Here is a 19499-nt window from a genome sequence, read left to right on the forward strand (position 1 = left end):
GGAGAAGGCATTCAGGATTAATAATTTCCAAGGAATACATCTTCAAAAGGAAAAGTAGATATAAGCTGGTATTGCATTTAGCGCCCTTACCCGATGTCCTTTTTCATCCACCGCATTACTACCTGAAAGGTAAGGGAGAAAAAGTTAGCCAGAGAGCAGCATTGTACACAGGGAGAAGTTTTATATTTGTCCACTGCTCGCCCCATAATGATGCACACGGCATTGGTAACTCCTAGCAATATCCATTACCCCTTCTCAGTTTGCCTTGTTTGTCAGAGGCAAAACCCGGACTTATGTTTGTTTCCATGTCATCAGCAGCATTCGACACCGTCTCTTATCCTATACTGCTGGAAAGACTGAAGGCCATGGGAATTCAGGGCAAGGTCCTTGAATGGATCGGCTCGTTTCTATCCAATCGTAAACAGCAGGTCCACACCCCTCCCATCACTTCAACAGCCAGACCACTGAAATGGGGTGTCCCTCAGGGCTCGTCACTCAGCCCTCTTCTTTTTAATATATACTTTACACCATTAGCGGAACTGATTTCTCGCACAGGAATCAAAACAACATCCTATGCTGATGATATTCAGTTGCTTTTCATGTTTGAGGAACCTTCTTTTAGTGCTTTTGACCCCCTCAAAACCTGCTTAAGAGACATCGCCAAATGGATGGACCTTAACTTTCTGAGACTGAATGCAGGTAAAACAGAAGTGATCTTCTTCAATCAGCCATCTCCTTTAAATTCGAACCTGTGGTGGCCGGAAGATCTTAGCCAAGCCCCTACTCCGAAGGATTCAGTCAGAAACATAGGAGTCCGATGGGACAACAAACTATCCTTTGGGAGTCAGGTTCATACAGTCTCAGCTGCCTGTTGTTTGAAGACTAAAATCCTGAAAAAACTAATCAATTATCTGCCTTGTGCCAATAGGAAAACAATAGTCCATGCGTTAATAATCTCTCACTTGGACTACGCCAACGGGCTGTATCTAGGACTAACCAAAGGCCTTTGTCATAAACTCCAGATTGTACAAAACGCTGCCGCGCGGCTGATTGGGGGCCTCTCCCGCAGGCAGCATATCTCACCTTACCTACGGGAACTGCATTGGCTCCCCATGAGTAAACGCATAGAGTTTAAAGCCATGACATTGGCTTACCGAACTACCAAAGGCAATGGGTCCGCCCATTTACGGGCTACCCTCCGGCCGTACAGTAATTCGAGAGCCCTTCGCTCAAACGCTAAACTTCTATTGGTTACTCCAAGATTTAAAAAAGCCCGGGCTGGAGGCAAAACCTTTGAGTTATGCGCTGCCCAAAGATGGAACAAACTGCCTTTGGTCTACGCAGGAGTAACTCGGAACTCGAATTCCGCCGATCCTTGAAAACATTCCTGTTTCGATTGTAATTCCCACCTTGAGAGACCACCTTCTAATTCAATCAGCGCCGGGACACCCCGTTGGGGTAGCTGAACGCTTTATAAAAGACACAATAATAATAATAATAATGTCCAATTGCTTAATCTCGCTGTGCCTAAAAACATGAATGTCGCGTGCTGGTTTTACTGAACTTCGTGTTAACCCACGGGAGCATTGAGGGCAGCGCCTTGATACACTGGTGGTCTGAACGCTGCGTGTTTAACCACAAGGTGCACAGAGCGCAAACACTGGGTGCAGCTAGTGCAGCGTGAGTGACAAATGGGGTGCACTGAGCGCTGCCCGTTAGACACAGGGGGTGCACTGAACGCAGCGTATATAACACAAGGCGTGCACCGAGCGCTGCGTTTTTGACACGGGGAGCTCTGGACACTGTGTCTTGAACTCACGAGGTGTACTGAAAGCAAGAGTTTAACACACTGAACGGTGCATGGGTAACACACGGGTGCACTGAGCGTGGCTTGTTTAAATATGGGTGTATTTCGTGGTTAATACACGGCGTGCACCAAGCTCTGCGTGTTTGACAAGGGGATCTCTGGGTCACTGAGTGTTGAACGTCACGAATTACATTGAGGGGAATGTGTTTATGTATCCAGAAATAATGCTTGTCTCAAGACAAAAAGTGGGGTTTGTGGGTAATTGCATTTTTTATCTAGCGGTAATGCAAGTGGTATAGAACGTATACATCTTTTTTAGAGATTGGTGTAATTGATAGGGTGTTTATTATGGTAGATGTAGTTTAATGCCCATTGACGGTACTGCTTTGGTAAAAGCACAGCAAAACATACTAGTATAATTATAATAACTGGTATTTATTCCAACGAACAAGCACCTACAAAGAATACATATGGGCACACAGCGATAACTATCCTGAGTTACAATTTGTAAAAATCAACAGTGATGAACAGTGTCGACAGTGTTTGCTTTTATCTCCACACGCTGTTGTTTGAATGCATTTGTAATGCTGCAGCTGCACATTTGCTTTGCCATTAACAGCAAAGCTAACAAGCATTGGCATAGCCAATAGGTCTCGCCTTTGGGACCTTATAAGTGTTTAGCCATGCAACAGTTGATGTTGTTGCACCAAGGATATTGTACTGTATAACTAAACACTTAGAGGTCCCAAAGGCGAGACCTATTGGCTATGCCAATGCTTGTTTCTTTTGTTTAAGCACTCCACAGGAGTGCATGTGTTTTGCTGCTGTCCTTTGTGCACTTCTTTTCCCAACCTCCACACACTTGCTTGTCGCTGTCACCTGTGTGCTTTCCCCCTCTCCAGTTTTCATTTGTGATGTGCTTGCATGCGTGTGCTTCTGTTGCTTTCTTGCCCATGCTTATCCCCCACAGCTCATTATTGCTCTCTCTTGCCTGTTTGATTTTCTCCAAACCCCCCCTTGTTCTATTCATTGCACTCTCACGGTTGTTTGCTTGCCTGCGCTCTCCATATTGCTTCCCCTACCTGCGCCCGTGTTGTTTCTCCCATCCCCATGTTGCTTCCTCCCCCCACTTTGCAAAAAAAAAAAGTTTTTATTTTTATTTGCTGATTCAACTCGGATTGGCAAATATAAAGAGAAAAAACAGCTGCAGCATCTTTTAAGTGTGCCGCATTTTAGGATTTTTTTTTGTTTTTGTTTTTTTAGTCAAGCTGCACAGCATTGGCGATGCCATACTTTTTTCTAAAAACATTTGACAAAGCCCGTATACCCCAAAAGTGAGACCTGGCCAATGCATTATACCCTGCAGCAAGCAGAGCACATGCAGCAGCAGTGCAAGCTTTCTAAACGTACAGCGCACAAAGAAGGACAGGCAATAGCAGTGAACGTCCCCACATAAAACACAGCAGCGGAAGCTTCAAGCTAGTACTATATTGTAAAGGTGAAGGGAAAAGAAACAGCCAGCAACATATGTATCCGAGTACAGTTCATCGCCCGAGAGGCGGCCAGGGCTGATGCTGTAAGCAAGCTAGTGTTGGCTGGTGCATAAAAGTGCCACCACAAATGGCCCTTGATGATGCCAAATTGCAACTAATGGCCTGGTTCCTAGTGGTAATATAATTTAGCTTTGAACGCAGAAAGTATTGGTCGTTCTCTGTACACCTAGACAGTGCTTAAATTGAGCCAGTTGTTTCTGGTGCTCGGCACCGGCACTTAATTGTCAACACTGGCACTTATTACAGCTGCCACATGGTAGTGCTGTTTGTGTAATTTAAAGATGAGCAGAACAACAGTTGATTAATATTTCAGTATGCATGTAAAACAACTAATACCTGCTGCCAAGTCATTCCTATTGCTTTGGGGGCCTTGAACAGTCTGAATTGCCGCACTTGTAGCAGTGTGATGGTAAGTACTTGTGTAGGTACTGTCATTGGCACCGCTGAACGTGGCCCTTATTTATTTTTTTCCTCCATATTAAGCACTGCCCTAGCATGGGCAAAGTCAATAGTTGTAGCTTGACTGTACTCATCATGCAAAAATCATTTGTGCATGCCTGTTTGCATGTGTTAACACATTAAATCCAGACTGGCTTTGCCACCTTTGCGTTTCGTTTGCATTTAACAGTTGCATGACAGACGTAAGGAACCAAGGGGTTAATAATGTAATGTAATGTGTATACTTGTAAAGCGCACTGTTGCCAGCCGGCGTCCTGGCGCTGTATACCGCTGGGGAACCCGTCCTGGCTTTCCCTGTGGGATGGTCCCTGCTGGGAATCCCCAAGGTGGAGCCAGGTATCCCCGGCGTTGATGGGGCCGTTGTGGAGTTAAGGCAAGCTAATGCCCAGTGTTGCCGAGTGGGACCCCTGGTTAGAGTAGGCACCGAGGTGAGAATTATCAAATCCGCTGACCCTGGTCCACGACCCTGCTGCGTCGGGAATCGAACCCTGGTCCCGGGCCGACTTCTGCTTCCGGGTCTGCCGCCTCTGTCCAGTGAGCCACACCACTCCACTAATAAACCTGACTGCAAGGAGGGGCTGGAAGTAGCATCACATTATCCCAGTCTTAATGAAATAGTTCTCTGTAAGCATGGCAAACTGAGCTGTTGCTGCATAGCCGCGCCAGCGTCTTCAAAGAGAAGTGATGTCATGGGAGTCCTTCTCTGTGACATGGACCAGATAGCGAGCAAGCACCCAGACAGACTTGTCATTGGGGTTAGCACTGGTAAGTAGATACCTCCCCAGGTCATGCTCAGTCTGACTGACTCAGTCATGTCGCAGCTTCCAAAGCACAATCTGTCAGTCGAGAACAACTGTCTGTTGTGTGTCCCTGGAACCCCTCACCGGGGTTGAGCCTGGCAGTGTGCTAATTTTCACCATGTGTACTGGTAGTGATAATCGTTGCACTGCACCCAGGGCCTTTGTTCTCTGTGTTGAAGGTCCCCAGCTGTTCCTATCCCACTGCCTGGGGCGTAGCTTCGGGGGGTGTTACACCTCTCTAATACATTTATTTTGAGGTGAATAGTTGGTTGCAGGTGCTTTCACTCTGGTATATTGTTGTGCCAGCCAGATTTCAAAATGGAATTCTTGCACACACAGACAACAAGCATTTACAATGCAATAGGTCTCGCATTCACGCAAGTCTGAGCTATTGGCATTGTAAATGACAATGCCTTTTATTTATGTTTTGGGTTTTAAAACATAAATAAAAGGCATTGTCATTTACAATACTAATAGCTTAAACTCCTGCAAATGCGAGACCTATTGCATTGCACTAACGGGCCTTCTCGACGCTTGTTAGATTGTAAATATCACAGGAACAGACCGGCTGCAACATCTTCAAAGTAGTGATAAATAGTGCAGTGGTAAAGATGTATAAGTGTTGTAAATTACACAGACACTAAGTGTGAAGTGAGAGTTGCATATGATCCAAGCTATAAACACTAACAAAGCGTTCCAACACCTTTTGCTCCGTGATTACACTGTCGTGGCTCAAGAGGAAAAGCAGGAGAGGGGGCTAGTTCCTGCTCTTCCCATGATTTGAGTGTGCAATATGTCATTGCATAATGTCCAGCTGTAGTAGGGCCCTGGCTTCCCCTCCTGATGCAGGGCGGGCTGTGCTTTATGGCAGGCATGGAGGGGGGAGGGATGGTCTTGGCTGCAGCTCCAGCCTCGTACAGTGTTCCTGCTATTACTAGTGAGCGAGAGGCGCTGAGGTGGTGGTACTGGTGGTTGTGGTACTGGTGCTTGTGGTACTGGGGGTTGTGGTACTGATGGTGGTGCTGGTATTGGTGTTGGCGGTGGCATTGGTGGTATAGGTGGTATTGGCATTGGTAGTGGTATTGGTGCTGGTAGTGGTATTGGTGGTGGCATTATTGGTATTGATGGTATTGGATGTCAGCTGGTGGTATTGGATTGGTGGTGGTGGTTTTGGTGGCGGTATTGCTGATGGTGGTAGTGGCGGAATTGGTGGTATAGGTGGTATTGGCATTGCTGGTGGTGATATTGTATTGGTGGTGGTATTGAATTGGTGGTGGTATTGGCATTGGTGGTGGTATTGGCATTGGTGGTGGTATTGGCATTGGTGGTGGTATTGGCATTGGTGGTGGTGGTATTGGTGATGGTGGTATTGGTGGTGATATTGTATTGGTGGTGGTGGTATTGGAGATGGTGGTAGTGGTTGTATTGGTAGCGGTATTGGTGGTGGTGGTATTGATGGTGGTGGTGGTAGTAGTATTGGTGGTGGTGAAGACAATGTGTAAGTGTTGTAAATTACACAGACACAAAGTGTGCAGTGAGAGTTACATATGCTCCGAGCTATAAACACTAACAAAGCGCTCAACACCTTTCGCTCAGTGATTACACTGTCGCGACTCAGGAGGAAGAGTGGGAGGGGGGACTAGTTCCTGCCCTCTCAGTGATTTGCGTGTGCAGTGTGGAATTGGTGGTGGTGGTATTGGCATTGGTGGTGGTGGTGGTGGTACTGGCATTGGTGGTATTGGCATTGGTGCTGGTGGGATTGGCCTTGGTGGTACTGGTGGTGGTATTGGTGGCGGAGTGGAATTGGTGGTGATGGTGGTATAATTGGTGGTGATGGTGGTGATACTGGTAGTAGTGGTGGTATTGGATTGGTGCTGGTGGGATTGGCAGAGGTGGTATTGGTGGTGGTGGTATTGATGGTGGCGGTATTGGTTGTAATTTACAATACTAATAGCTTAAATTCTCGCAAATGCGAGACCTATTGCATTGCAATAAAGGGCCTTCTCGACCGCTTGTTAGATTGTAAATATCAGAGGAAGAGTCTGGCCTTCAACTTCTTCAAAGTACTGATAAATAGTGCAGTGTAGAAGATATGTAAGTGTTGTAAATTACACAGACACAAAGTATGAAGTGAGAGTTGCATATGATCCGAGCTATAAACACTAACAAAGCGCTCCAACACCTTTCGCTCTGTGATTACACTGTTGCAGCTCAGGAGGAAGAGCCAGAGGGGGGGCTAGTTCCTGCCCTCTCTGTGATTTGAGTGTGCAGTGTGGCATTGCATAATGTCATTTCCTTCTTTGCCCTAATAAAAAACACTCCAGCTGTAGTAGGGCCCTGGCTTCACCTCCTGGTGCAGGGCGGGCTGTGGTTTATGGCAGGCATGGAGGGAGGGATGGTCTCGGCTGCAGCTCTGGCCTCTCACAGTGCCCCTGCTATTACTGGTGATCGAGAGGTGCTGGTAGTGTTGGCATTGGTGGTGGTGTTGGCATTGGTGGTGGTACTGGTGGTATTGGTGGTGGTAGTGGTATTGGTGGTAGTGGTATTGGTGGTGATAGTATTGGTACTGGTGGTATTGGTTCTGGTGGTGGTGGTGGGGGTATTGGTGGTGGAGGTATTGGTGGTGGAGGTATTGGTGGTGGAGGTATTGGTGGTGGAGGTATTGGTATTGGTGGTGGAGGTATTGGTATTGGTGGTGGAGGTATTGGTGGTGGAGGTATTGGTGGTGGAGGTATTGGTGGTGGTGGTATTGGTGGTGGTGGTATTGGTGGTGGTGGTATTGGTGGTGGTGGTATTGGTGGTGGTGGTATTGCTGGTGGAGGTATTGGTGGTGGAGGTATTGGTGGTGGAGGTATTAGTGGTGGTAGTAGTGGTGGTGATAGTGGTGGTGGTATTGATGGTGGTGGTATTAGTGTCTGGGGTATTGGTGGTAGTGTTGTGGTGGTGATAGTGGTGGTGATATTGGTGGTGGTATTGATGGTGGTGGTATTAGTGTCTGGGGTATTGGTGGTAGTGTTGTGGTGATATTGGTGGTGGTAGTATTGGGGGGGTGGTATTGGTGGTAATGGTACTGATGGTGGTGTTAATGGTGGTGGTATTGGTGGTATTGGTGGTAGTTGTGGTGGTATTGGGGGTAGTTGTGGTGGTGGTATTGGTGGTTGTGGTATTGGTGGTTGTGGTATTGGTGGTGGTGTTGATATTAGTGTCTGGTATTGGTGGCGGTGGTGGTGGTATTGATGGTGGTGGTATTGATGGTGGTGGTATTGATGGTGATGGTATTGGTGGTAGTGGTATTAGTGGTGGTGGGGGTATTGGTGGTGGGGGTATTGGCGGCGGGGCATTGGCAGCGGGGGCATTGGCGGCGGGGGCATTGGCGGCGGGGGCATTGGCAGCGGGGGCATTGGCAGCGGGGGCATTGGCGGCGGGGGCATTGGCGGCGGGGGTATTGGCGGCGGGGGCATTGGCGGCGGGGGTATTGGCGGCGGGGGTATTGGCGGCTGTGGTATTGGCGGCTGTGGTATTGGCGGCTGTGGTATTGGCGGCTGTGGTATTGGCGGCTGTGGTATTGGCGGCTGTGGTATTGGCGGCTGTGGTATTGGCGGCGGTGGTATTGGCGGCGGTGGTATTGGCGGCGGTGGTATTGGCGGCGGTGGTATTGGCGGCGGTGGTATTGGCTGTGGTGGTATTGGTGGCGGTATTGGTGGTAGTGGTGGTGGTAGTATTGGTGGTGGTGGTGATGGTATTGATGGTTGTGGTATTGGTGGTAGTATTGGTGGTGGTTGTGGTATTGCTGGTGGTGGTATTGATGGTAGTGGTATTGATGGTAGTGGTATTGATGGTAGTGGTATTGATGGTAGTGGTATTGATGGTAGTGGTATTGATGGTAGTGGTATTGATGGTAGTGGTATTGATGGTAGTGGTATTGATGGTGGTGGTATTGATGGTGGTTTTGATGGTGGTATTGATGGTGGTGGTATTGGTGGCGGTGGTATTGGCGGTGGTATTGGCATTGGTGGTGGTAGTGGTGGTGGTATTGATGGTGGTGGTATTGATGGTGGTGGTATTGATGGTGGTGGTATTGATGGTGGTGGTATTGATGGTAATGGTATTGATGGTAGTGGTATTGATGGCGGTGGTATTGATGGTGGTGGTATTATTGATCGTAGTATGGGTGGTGGTGATGGTATTGGTGGTGGTAGTGATGGTTGTGGTATTGGTGGTATTGGTGGTGGTGGTATTGATGGTGGTGGTATTGATGGTGGTGGTATTGATGGTGGTGGTAGTGATGGCGGTGGCGGTGGTATTGGTGGTGGTGTTGGTGTCGGTGGTATTGGTGGTGGTGGTATTGGTGTCGGTGGTGATGGTATTGATGGTGTGTTGCAAAGTCATCCTGTGCCCTGGGCACCCCCCAACTTTTTGCTGACTGGAACTGGTGGTAACTGACTCTGACTGACCCTGGGCTTTGTTTAACCAGGCCCAGAGCCAGTGCTAAGCTAAAAGGAACACATTAGAATACAGTTAAGACACACAACATACACTAGGGTACACTATGGTATGGTGGGGTACCCCTGTAATTGGCATGGCCTACCCCATAAGCCCCTAGTATGTAATAGGGCAGGTGATTGAAACTACCTAAAAGTCTCCAGTATCCTGGGGCATGGTAGTTTAGAGGCCAGCAGATTTTCTGCACCAGCATGTGTGCAGTGCTGAAGCCTGCGGTCAGTTTAAAAGCAGCACTGGTTGCCAGGACAGCTTTTAAACCTTAAATAGTGCCCACACTCGACTTTGGGGGTAGAGACCCTTAAAAATGAAAAACCTACCATGTTTTTGCATGTTTGGGACCCCCAGGGTCACTCCTAGGTATCCCAGGGGTGGGGGGTCAGGTATCTATAAGGTACGCCCGTATAAAATTCGTTTTTATATGCCTGGGTAAAGTGAAATTTTGCATTTCACTCCCCACATTGTATTAAAGAGCTGCTCAAATTTGATGCTAGCAGTGGGTATGAAGGAACTGCAATATTTCTGCAGATTCAGAACCCCTGAAGTCTCCCCTAGTTGCTCAGGGGGTGGGGGTCCTGTAGAAATTAGATTAGGGAAATACTTATAAAATATGGTTTTATAAGTCCTGGTGCTAGAAAAGTGGCCCAAGTCATTTTCCCTATTGCAAACCCCATGGCCCATAGGTTAACATAGTAAGAAGTTATTGATTAATAAATATTGATAGAAGAGGACTAGCAGGACCATTCAAAGACTTCCCAGAATGGTAGTAGTAAATCCAACAATATGATATTGTTGAATTTTTCCTAAAGTTTATATACAAGAAGTTATAAGACTTTCTTGTTTGTAAGTCCAAATTCAGCCTTTCACTGGTCTGCCCTGATTGGTCAGAGTTAAGTGGATTAGCCAGGCTGCTTAGAAGAGGTGATAAAGAACCCCTCTGCTGGGAGGGCAGTTTGCTGGTCTATAGGAATGCCAGGCCACGGGGGTGGATTCGTAAACCATCCTCTTCAAAGGCAGAGGGGAGGCCTGGGTTTCAGTTTCACTCTGACACTCTTGACCCAGAGTCAGGGTTAGGCTTAAGGAAGGTATGTGCAGATGGTAGGGGGAGAGTCCATGGAAATAAGCCATCCCAGGGGGTGTGTTTAGCCAGCTCTTACCTCCTTTCTGGAAAATGAGCCATTATGGATTTGGAAGAATGATGCACTCTAGGACAAACTAATGCCACACTCTACAGGATGTGGTCATAACTATGAGGAGTTGCCCTGCTTTCATTGGTCAGAAGTGACCTCGTACTTGACCCAGAGAATTTTGTATAAGTGTCTGAGAGGGGAATAGCTCTCCAGATCTGCTGCTTGAAACTAAATGAAGCAAGAAGTGCCGTGCTGAAAAGTTTTTGCTGTGCAAGGAACTCTAAGTCCTGACCTCTGAAGACTGCACCAAGTGAAACTGCAGCCCTGTGGATTACCTTGCTGCAAAAGGACTCAGTGGACTCCCTGCAAGCTACAGGTTAACAGAGCTCACCTGGATAGCCCCACAAATAACTCAAAGCCTGGAGTACCAGTGGATTTGGAATGGTTTTGTTCAAGTGGACTGCGGGATTGAAGTTTCACACTTTCAAGGACCCTCTTGGAGATTCCAGAACCTTGGATTATGTGTTGGATACTTTTGGACCCGCAAGCAGAACTCCAGGAAGGTGTTCTAACTGGACCCCGCTTGCTGAAGAAGGCGGCCCACCACAGTGGTGAGAAAATTCTTCAGAACAATTTATAAAGGTGTGTCCCTGACAGAGAAAACGAATTGACTACAAGGGGCACTGTTGGTTTTTAAGCACTAGAAAGTGACTAATCTTTAAAAATTGATATCTCTGGTTTCCTATAGTGGATTGTTTTCGTTTTAGTGTCATTTAAAAGATACAAATATTACCTATTTTTATAAATTAGTGTTGGATTTTTATTTTGTGTGGTGTTTTAATTATTTACTGAAATGGTGTTTTTAAATGCTTTACATACCTGTCTTTGAAGTTAAGCCTGTCTGCTCGCAGCCACAATACCAAGGGTTGAGCATAGAAATAATTTTCTAAGACCTATGCTGGGTCCTATCATGTGTTAGTGGCCTTATTGCCAGTGGCAGACCTACATTTGCCCCTACCAATAACGCACTTTCCTACATTTGGTGCTCAGCGGTTGGGATGAGGACTTGTGTTTAAAAGGTACACCTTTCAGTGAATAAGTTAAGATTATAAAAATCCTCTAAATTGCCTTAGAAAAACTTTTGAGTTTGATTTTTGGAATTTGAACTAAACTGTTTTAAATCCATTGTTTTGATTTTTCCAAATTGTTCTTTTTTTTTTTTTATTTCTTTATTAGGATTTTGTCATTTGTCTCCCAGGGTATCAGCACAGTGACATAAACCAAATAAACAAGACAACTGAAAAGCAAAGTTTTGGGGAAAATAGCAGAACATCATGAAATCAATCAAATAATCAGGCAGCATATCAAGAGACTAATAACCAAAACAAAATAGCTAAATGAAAAGTGACTATTCAGTGGAGACGGAGAATATAGCATAGGTCAGATTGCCCATACTTTAATTATAATTAACTCAATTTGAAAACAGCCTCATATTAGACTTAGTCCCCATATAATTTTCGATCACTGATTTTTTCCATCTAGTTATAGGAGCACAGATATTCTGCCCCAGCAGCTTCGCTTTCTTCCCCCTCCTTTCATAAATCGCCCTCTCCAGTGTATATATAGAGAGTAGCCGAGCCAACCATTGCTGAAAGGTCGGGGGAGAGGATCTAACCATGCAGAAGCAATATTGATCCTCAGAACCACCATATCGATAAAGAGGAATTGACCAGCTGTCTCACTTGATCTCGTGCTACTAAGTCCTAACAGGATTAGATCAGGGGTTAGTGTGTTTTTTATCCCAAGTGAACGATCTATGAATTCGCAAATGGCTTCCAGTAAACCTTGCAGACGAGGGCAAGATGCAAACATATTAAACCCGCTTCAGTCTCCCCGCATCTAGGACACAGGGTCCCCGATAGCCCACCCCATTGTGTTATCCAAGCCGGAGTATAATACAAAGAAAAGGCAGTTCTATAATGTTGCACCTGTAGCCCGGCAGAGCACAGAACCGTCTGGGCCAGTTCTAGAGATTTTACAAGTGCATCTGGAGCAGCCCCTATGCCAGGGGTACTCATAGTACGGCCCGCGGGCCGGTGGCGGCCCGGCAAGCCTTCCCTGGCGGCCCACGGACCGTCCAAACATCGTATCCGTGTTTTAATATATATATTTTTTTAAATAGTGTCAGCAAACACCCCTGCGGCAGCGCGAGTCAAGAGACTGCTGCTCTGTGGGGGCCGGGGCCGGGCGATTCCGTGGAGCTGCAGGGGCCTACGAGGTGAACAAAGCCTCATTAACATGGGAATGGTCTTTTAAAGACCTGTTAATTGCTCGGGTGCGGCTGTGTGTCCGTGTGCCCGGAAGCTGTCTCAGCCTAGGCACACACAGGCAGGATTTGAAGACAAAGGTGTTTATAAATCTGGTAGGCTTTGTGCTTTAAACAAGGGGAAATCTAGTTGAGATTGATGCTAGCTATACCAACTATAGTTTGGCTTCTGAATCTAAAAGCATCTATATTTGGTATTTTTGAGCAAACCGGCACCAGGGGGAGGATGGATGGCTACCTGGTCTTAAAGAGGTACAATTCATCCCCGTCTGCCAACCTACCAAATGGCGCCATTTGAAAGTCAGGGGGAGCTAGGGTAGAACCAGTCACAGGTCAGCCTTGCATCTTTAAGTGAATGAGAGCTTTGGACGAGTGAGACCCTGTAAGGCCGACGGGGCTGGGCCAGGTCAGCCACACTTGTGCAGCTAAACGATGAAGAAAGACTACTAGGCTGGTCACTGCATTTTAAAAGTAAAGAAAGGCAGATGTATGCAGCAACATTATATCTATCGCCTCACCTTTAACACCTTCTCGGTTTTTACTGATAAATGACAACTCAGCCGCACTGTTTTTGTTATAGACATGCACGGACTATTTTCTCAGTTTAGGTCCTATCTGGAAATCAAATGAGGCGGGGCGGAGTCAGTCACGTCATGTTATTAGGTTGGCATAGAAGGGTTTGTCATTCTGTTTGAATCTGGAAGAAAGTGAAACACTATTTAAAAAGGGAAAAAGTGTTCCAAGAAATGGCACACGTTTTTAAGGGAAGACAAAAGCAAATATATGTTATATTAAAATGTCTATATATGGAGAGGAATTTGAGTTTGATCCTTAGTCTAGATGGGGCTAATGAGTTTTAATTAAGGGTCTCAGTTAAGGTTTGACGGGTTGGGCACCAAACCATTGGGCTGGGGCTTAGGACAGATACACATCTCCTTTTCCCTGACATACACTGGGGTGAGTGTTGGGGGGCTTAGGACAGACACACATCTCCCTCCCTGAGGGAGAGCGAGGGAGAGCCAGACAGAGGGAGAGCGAGGGAGAAGCAGACAGAGGGAGAGCAAGGGAGAGCGAGGGAGGGAGACAGAGGCCGAGGGAGGGAGACAGAGGCAGACAGAGTTAGAGCGAGGGATAGGCAGACAGAGGGAGAGCGAGGGAGAGGCAGACAGAGGGAGAGCAAGGGAGAGCGAGGGAGAGCGCGGGAGAGTGATGGAGAGCGAGGGAGGGAGATAGAGGCAGACAGAGCAAGAGCGAGGGAGGGAGACAGAGCGAGGGAGGGAGACAGAGTGAAGGAGAGAGACCTCAGAGTGAGTGAGGGGGAAGGAGCACGAGGGAGACAGAGGGAAGGAGGGAGAGGAAAGGAGACAGAGGGAGACAGAGGGAAGGAGCGAGAGCGAAGGAGAACGATGGAGAGGCAGACAGAGGGAGAGCGAGGGAGGGAGACATAGGCCGAGGGAGGGAGACAGAGGCAGACAGAGGCAGAGGGAGGGAGGGCGAGGGAGAGCAAGGAAGAGGAAGGGTGGGAGACGGAGGCAGACAGAGGGAGAGCGAGGGAGGGAGACAGAGGCAGACCGAGTTAGAGCGAGGGAGGGAGACAGAGGCAGACAGAGGGAGAGCGAGGGAGGGAGAGCGCGGGAGAGTGATGGAGAGCGAGGGAGGGAGACAGAGGCAGACAGAGGGAGAGCGAGGGAGGGAGACAGAGGGAGAGCCAGCCAGAGGGAGAGCGAGGGAGCAGCAGACAGAGGGAGAGCAAGGGAGAGCGAGATGGCAGATGTATGCAGCAACATTATATCTATCGCCTCACCTTTAACACCTTCTCGGTTTTTACTGATAAATGACAACTCAGCCGCACTGTTTTTGTTATAGACATGCACGGACTATTTTCTCAGTTTAGGTCCTATCTGGAAATCAAATGAGGCGGGCGGAGTCAGTCACGTCATGTTATTAGGTTGGCATAGAAGGGTTTGTCATTCTGTTTGTATCTGGAAGAAAATGAAACACTATTTAAAAAGGGAAAAAGTGTTCCAAGAAATGGAACACGTTTTTAAGGGAAGACAAAAGCAAATATATGTTATATTAAAATGTCTATATATGGAGAGGAATTTGAGTTTGATCCTTAGTCTAGATGGGGCTAATGAGTTTTAATTAAGGGTCTCAGTTAAGGTTTGACGGGTTGGGCACCAAACCATTGGGCTGGGGCTTAGGACAGATACACATCTCCTTTTCCCTGACATACACTGGGGTGAGTGTTGGGGGGCTTAGGACAGACACACATCTCCCTCCCTGAGGGAGAGCGAGGGAGAGCCAGACAGAGGGAGAGCGAGGGAGAGCGAGGGAGGGAGACAGAGGCCGAGGGAGGGAGACGGAGGCAGACAGATTTAGAGCGAGGGATAGGCAGACAGAGGGAGAGCGAGGGAGAGGCAGACAGAGGGAGAGCGCGGGAGAGTGATGGAGAGCGAGGGAGGGAGACAGAGGCAGACAGAGGGAGAGCGAGGGAGGGAGACAGAGGGAGCAGCAGACAGAGGGAGAGCAAGGGAGAGGGAGGGAGACAGAGGCCAAGGGAGGGAGACAGAGGCAGACAGAGTTAGAGCGAGGGATAGGCAGACAGAGGGAGAGCGAGGGAGAGGCAGACAGAGGGAGAGCAAGGGAGAGCGAGGGAGAGCGCGGGAGAGTGATGGAGAGCGAGGGAGGGAGACAGAGGCAGACAGAGGGAGGGCGAGGGAGGGAGACAAAGGGAGAGCGAGGGAGAGCCAAACAGAGGGAGAGCGAAGGAGAGCGAGGGAGAGGCAGACAGAGGGAGAGCGAGGGAGGGAGACATAGGCCGAGGGAGGGAGACAGAGGCAGACAGAGGGAGAGCGAGGGAGGGAGACAGAGGCCGAGGGAGGGAGACGGAGGCAGACAGATTTAGAGCGAGGGATAGGCAGACAGAGGGAGAGCGAGGGAGAGGCAGACAGGGAGAGCGCGGGAGAGTGATGGAGAGCGAGGGAGGGAGACAGAGGCAGACAGAGGGAGAGCGAGGGAGGGAGACAGAGGGAGAGCGAGGGAGCAGCAGACAGAGGGAGAGCAAGGGAGAGCGAGGGAGGGAGACAGAGGCCAAGGGAGGGAGACAGAGGCAGACAGAGTTAGAGCGAGGGAGAGGCAGACAGAGGGAGAGCGAGGGAGAGGCAGACAGAGGGAGAGTAATGGAGAGCGAGGGAGGGAGACAGAGGCAGACAGAGGGAGGGCGAGGGAGGGAGACAAAGGGAGAGCGAGGGAGAGCCAAACAGAGGGAGAGTGAAGGAGAGCGAGGGAGAGGCAGACAGAGGGAGAGCGAGGGAGGGAGACATAGGCCGAGGGAGGGAGACAGAGGCAGACAGAGGGAGAGCGAGGGAGGGAGACAGAGGGAGAGCGAGGGAGAGCAAGGGAGAGGAAGGGAGGGAGACAGAGGCAGACAGAGGGAGAGCGAGGGAGGTAGGCAGAGGCAGACAGAGGCAGAGCAAGGGAGGGAGGCAGAGCGAGGGAGGGAGACAGAGCGAGGGAGGGAGACAGAGCGAGGGAGGGAGACAGAGTGAAGGAGGGAGACCTCAGAGTGAGGGAGGGGGAAGGAGAGAGAGGGAGACAGAGGGAAGGAGGGAGAGGGAGGGAGACAGAGGGAAGGAGAGAGAGGGAGAGGGAAATAGAGTGAGGAGAGGGAAACAGAGAGGGAGAGGGTAAGAGGGAGAGGGAAATAGAGAGAAGGAGAAGAGAGAGTGAGACAGACGGAGACAGAGGGAGCGAGAGGTAGAGAGAGGGAGTGAGAGGGAAAGAGAGAGAGAGAGAGACTGAGAAAGAACGAGGGAGAGAGATGTGTGTATGTCGGGTCTGGTGGCTCAGTGGACGAAGGCGTCCGCTGCAGGGACCAGTGATCAACCTCATGGTACCAGGTTTTTTTGTTGTTCAAGCCCTGCCCCCTCCCCCACTGACCCCGCCCCCAGCGGTGCGGCCCTCGGCCACAAACCACACTGTAAATTTGGCCCCCGAGAGAAAGTTTGTGAGTACCCATGCCCTACGCGTTCAGCCCATTTAGTCCCATGTTTGTTTAAATCATCCTGTTTTAAGCTAGTCAGTTCTGCATATATTAGCTTAATAGACCCCTTAGCACTGTGCTGCTTAATATCAATGATTGCATTAGTATTAAATCAGCTAGCCCTCCCGATTATTTTTGACGAAGAAACTACGCAGTTGCACATATTTTAAAAAATTCCCCCTTTCCAACCCAAACTCCATCTGAATATCTCTAAATTGATGGAACCTTTCGTTCCCAATTAAGTCCCCAGCCTTATGGACCCCCTTTATAGCCCATCCCGCCATAGTCTCATCTGAGAAAATTTCCGGAAGGGTGGGATTTTTATAGAACACGGTGTAATAACTAAGTCTCCCCAGACCAATCTTCTTCTTTAGGGCCCCCCATATCTTAAAAGCCGAAAGCAAGGTCTTAAATTTGGTTCTTTTGTAATAGCTAGGCTCTGTAAATTTCCAGAAGCAGTTCTCTGCATGTTCGCCCAATAGTAATTTGTAGATGTCTGGGAGCTCGTTTTCCCCCTCCATATCCATAGGACATGACCCCACTAGAATCCCCATATATAGCAAAGCCGCTGCCCAGTAATAACTACGAAAATCAGGAACTGAAAAACCCCCCCTTTTCCCGTGACAAAGACATAAACCGTGGAGCCCTCCTAGTTTTCCCATGTGCCCAGATGAATCGATTAACTAAACCCTCCAAAATAATAAACCAAGATTTTTGAAATTCCAAAGGGATAGTTCTATACAAATACAGAATCTTAGGTAAAAACATTGTCTTAATGACATTACACCGTCTGTCAAAATCAAGCCTTGCTTTCCTGATAACCGGTTCGATATTTTTTGCCACCAACTTCTCTAAATCAGACATAACCCTTATGCCTAATTATATTGCCAATTCTACGACCCGGGAGTCCTCATAGATGGCAAACTGCTTCTTTACTATTTGAGTTTTAGATCTGTTAAGTGCATTTCCACTATATGCCAAACTCTAATGCAATAGACTCGACCACTACCGATGCCGAACGTGGGTCTGAGGTGATGATAGCCACATCGTCGGCATAGGCAAGGATTTTAGATTCAACCCCCTGGCTTACAACTGGGCAAATTTCCATATTGGACTCAAATAACCTTATTAGGGGTCCATATAAACAGCAAATAGTAGTGGTGAAGACGGGCACACCTGTTGTGTCCCTCTCTGGATATTAAAAGGGAGAGTGTAGTTCCCATTTAACCGTAAGCGAGCAGTAGGTGCCACGTATAGCATTTGGATGGACTTGATGAACACTTCCCCCAGCCCAAACCATCTCATTGATTCCCAGAGGAAATCCCAGGAGACCCTATCGAATGCCTTCTCAGCATCTAAAAACATAGCAGCCATAGGGTCTCCTGAGATCTCCATTGCATCAAAGAGAGTGATCACCCGACGCACATGTTGTGTGGCCCCCCGGCCCATTATGAAGCCGTGATGACAGGGGTGAATAGTTATTTTTAAAATCCCATTTAAACGTGTTGCCAAAATGTTAGAAAAAATGTTCACATCGCTATTCAACAGTGTGATCGGACGGTATGAGCTCTCTGGCTGGTTTGCCTTTCTTTAGAAGTACCACAACGTCTGCTCGATTCAGGGACCTACCCACCCTTTTGGGCTAGCAGCATAACATCTATAAGGTCTGGGCCGATAGCGTCTTTAAAGATCTTGTAAAACTCCAGCGGAATCTGGTCCGGACCGACTGCCTTACCAGAGGGGAGAGCCCCCAGAGCATCCCATATTTCCTCATGAGAGAACACCTTCTCTAGTTCTTCCCTGTCTGAGGGGGTCTACCCTCTGCACAGGCACCCTATCCAAACATGTATGAACATCCGCAGCTGCCACTAGAGGTCCTCTGCTATATAAACACTGATAAAATAGCCTGAAGGTTTCTCGAATAATCAACGTATCTGTTATTAAATTTTTGTCTGCGTCATTTATTTCGAGAATCTCCACGGCTGCTGTTTTTTGCGTAACTCTTACGGCCAAAGTATGCCCCACCCGCTCGTTAAATTCATAGCAATGCTCTTTTTTAGACAAATATACCTCTGCTGCCTTCTTGGAAATATGCTCTCCCACTTCAGCCTTCTTCATAACCAGCTGTGATAATACTCTGTCTGTCTCTCCTCCAACACGAATAGTAGTGGCTAGAGATTCTTCGAGTTTAATTAGCTCTTCCTGAACTAAAAGTGCCCGGAGTTGTTCCTTCTTTTGACGACGTAAGCTGTAGCTTATTGTCTCTCCTCTCACCCCCGCTTTGAAAGCATCCCAAGCTATTCCACTACTGGTGCTCCCCCAATTAAAATCTAAAAATTCCTTATTCCATCCTTTCATAAATACAATATAATCTGGGTCGTATAGCAACCTCTGCTCAAAAGTCCATGCCACATTTTTCTTTTCTATGCTTTTAGAATTAACAGTCAGAATTAGCGGGTTGTGGTCCAAAATAACATGAGGTTGCCTCTCTATACCAGAGTTTTGTTATGAGTTGTTTTGAAATAAGAAAATAATCCAACCGGGAAACCTCCTTATGCGGGGCTGAAAAAAAAGTGCTGCCTGGCTCAGATGGTTTCAGATGTGCCCATACATCAGTCAGGCCATTGTTGCACACTAGGTTAGTAAGGGCATAACCAACCTTTCTTTTTTTCCCCAAGTAGTACTTCCTGGCATACCCCATCGTATGCCCAAACCATTAATATTAAAATCCACGCAGATAATGATCGGGGCGGGCCATATAGCCAAACTAAAATCTAAGGTTTCTAGGAGCTCCGGATCATCGCATGTTGAGCCATATAACGAGCAAAGTGTAAATTTTAAATTACGAAACCCCATTGGTCTACGGACTTTCTGAGCAC

This window comes from Lissotriton helveticus, chromosome 6 (assembly GCF_964261635.1).
Source record: "Lissotriton helveticus chromosome 6, aLisHel1.1, whole genome shotgun sequence".
Lineage (NCBI taxonomy): Eukaryota > Metazoa > Chordata > Amphibia > Caudata > Salamandridae > Lissotriton > Lissotriton helveticus.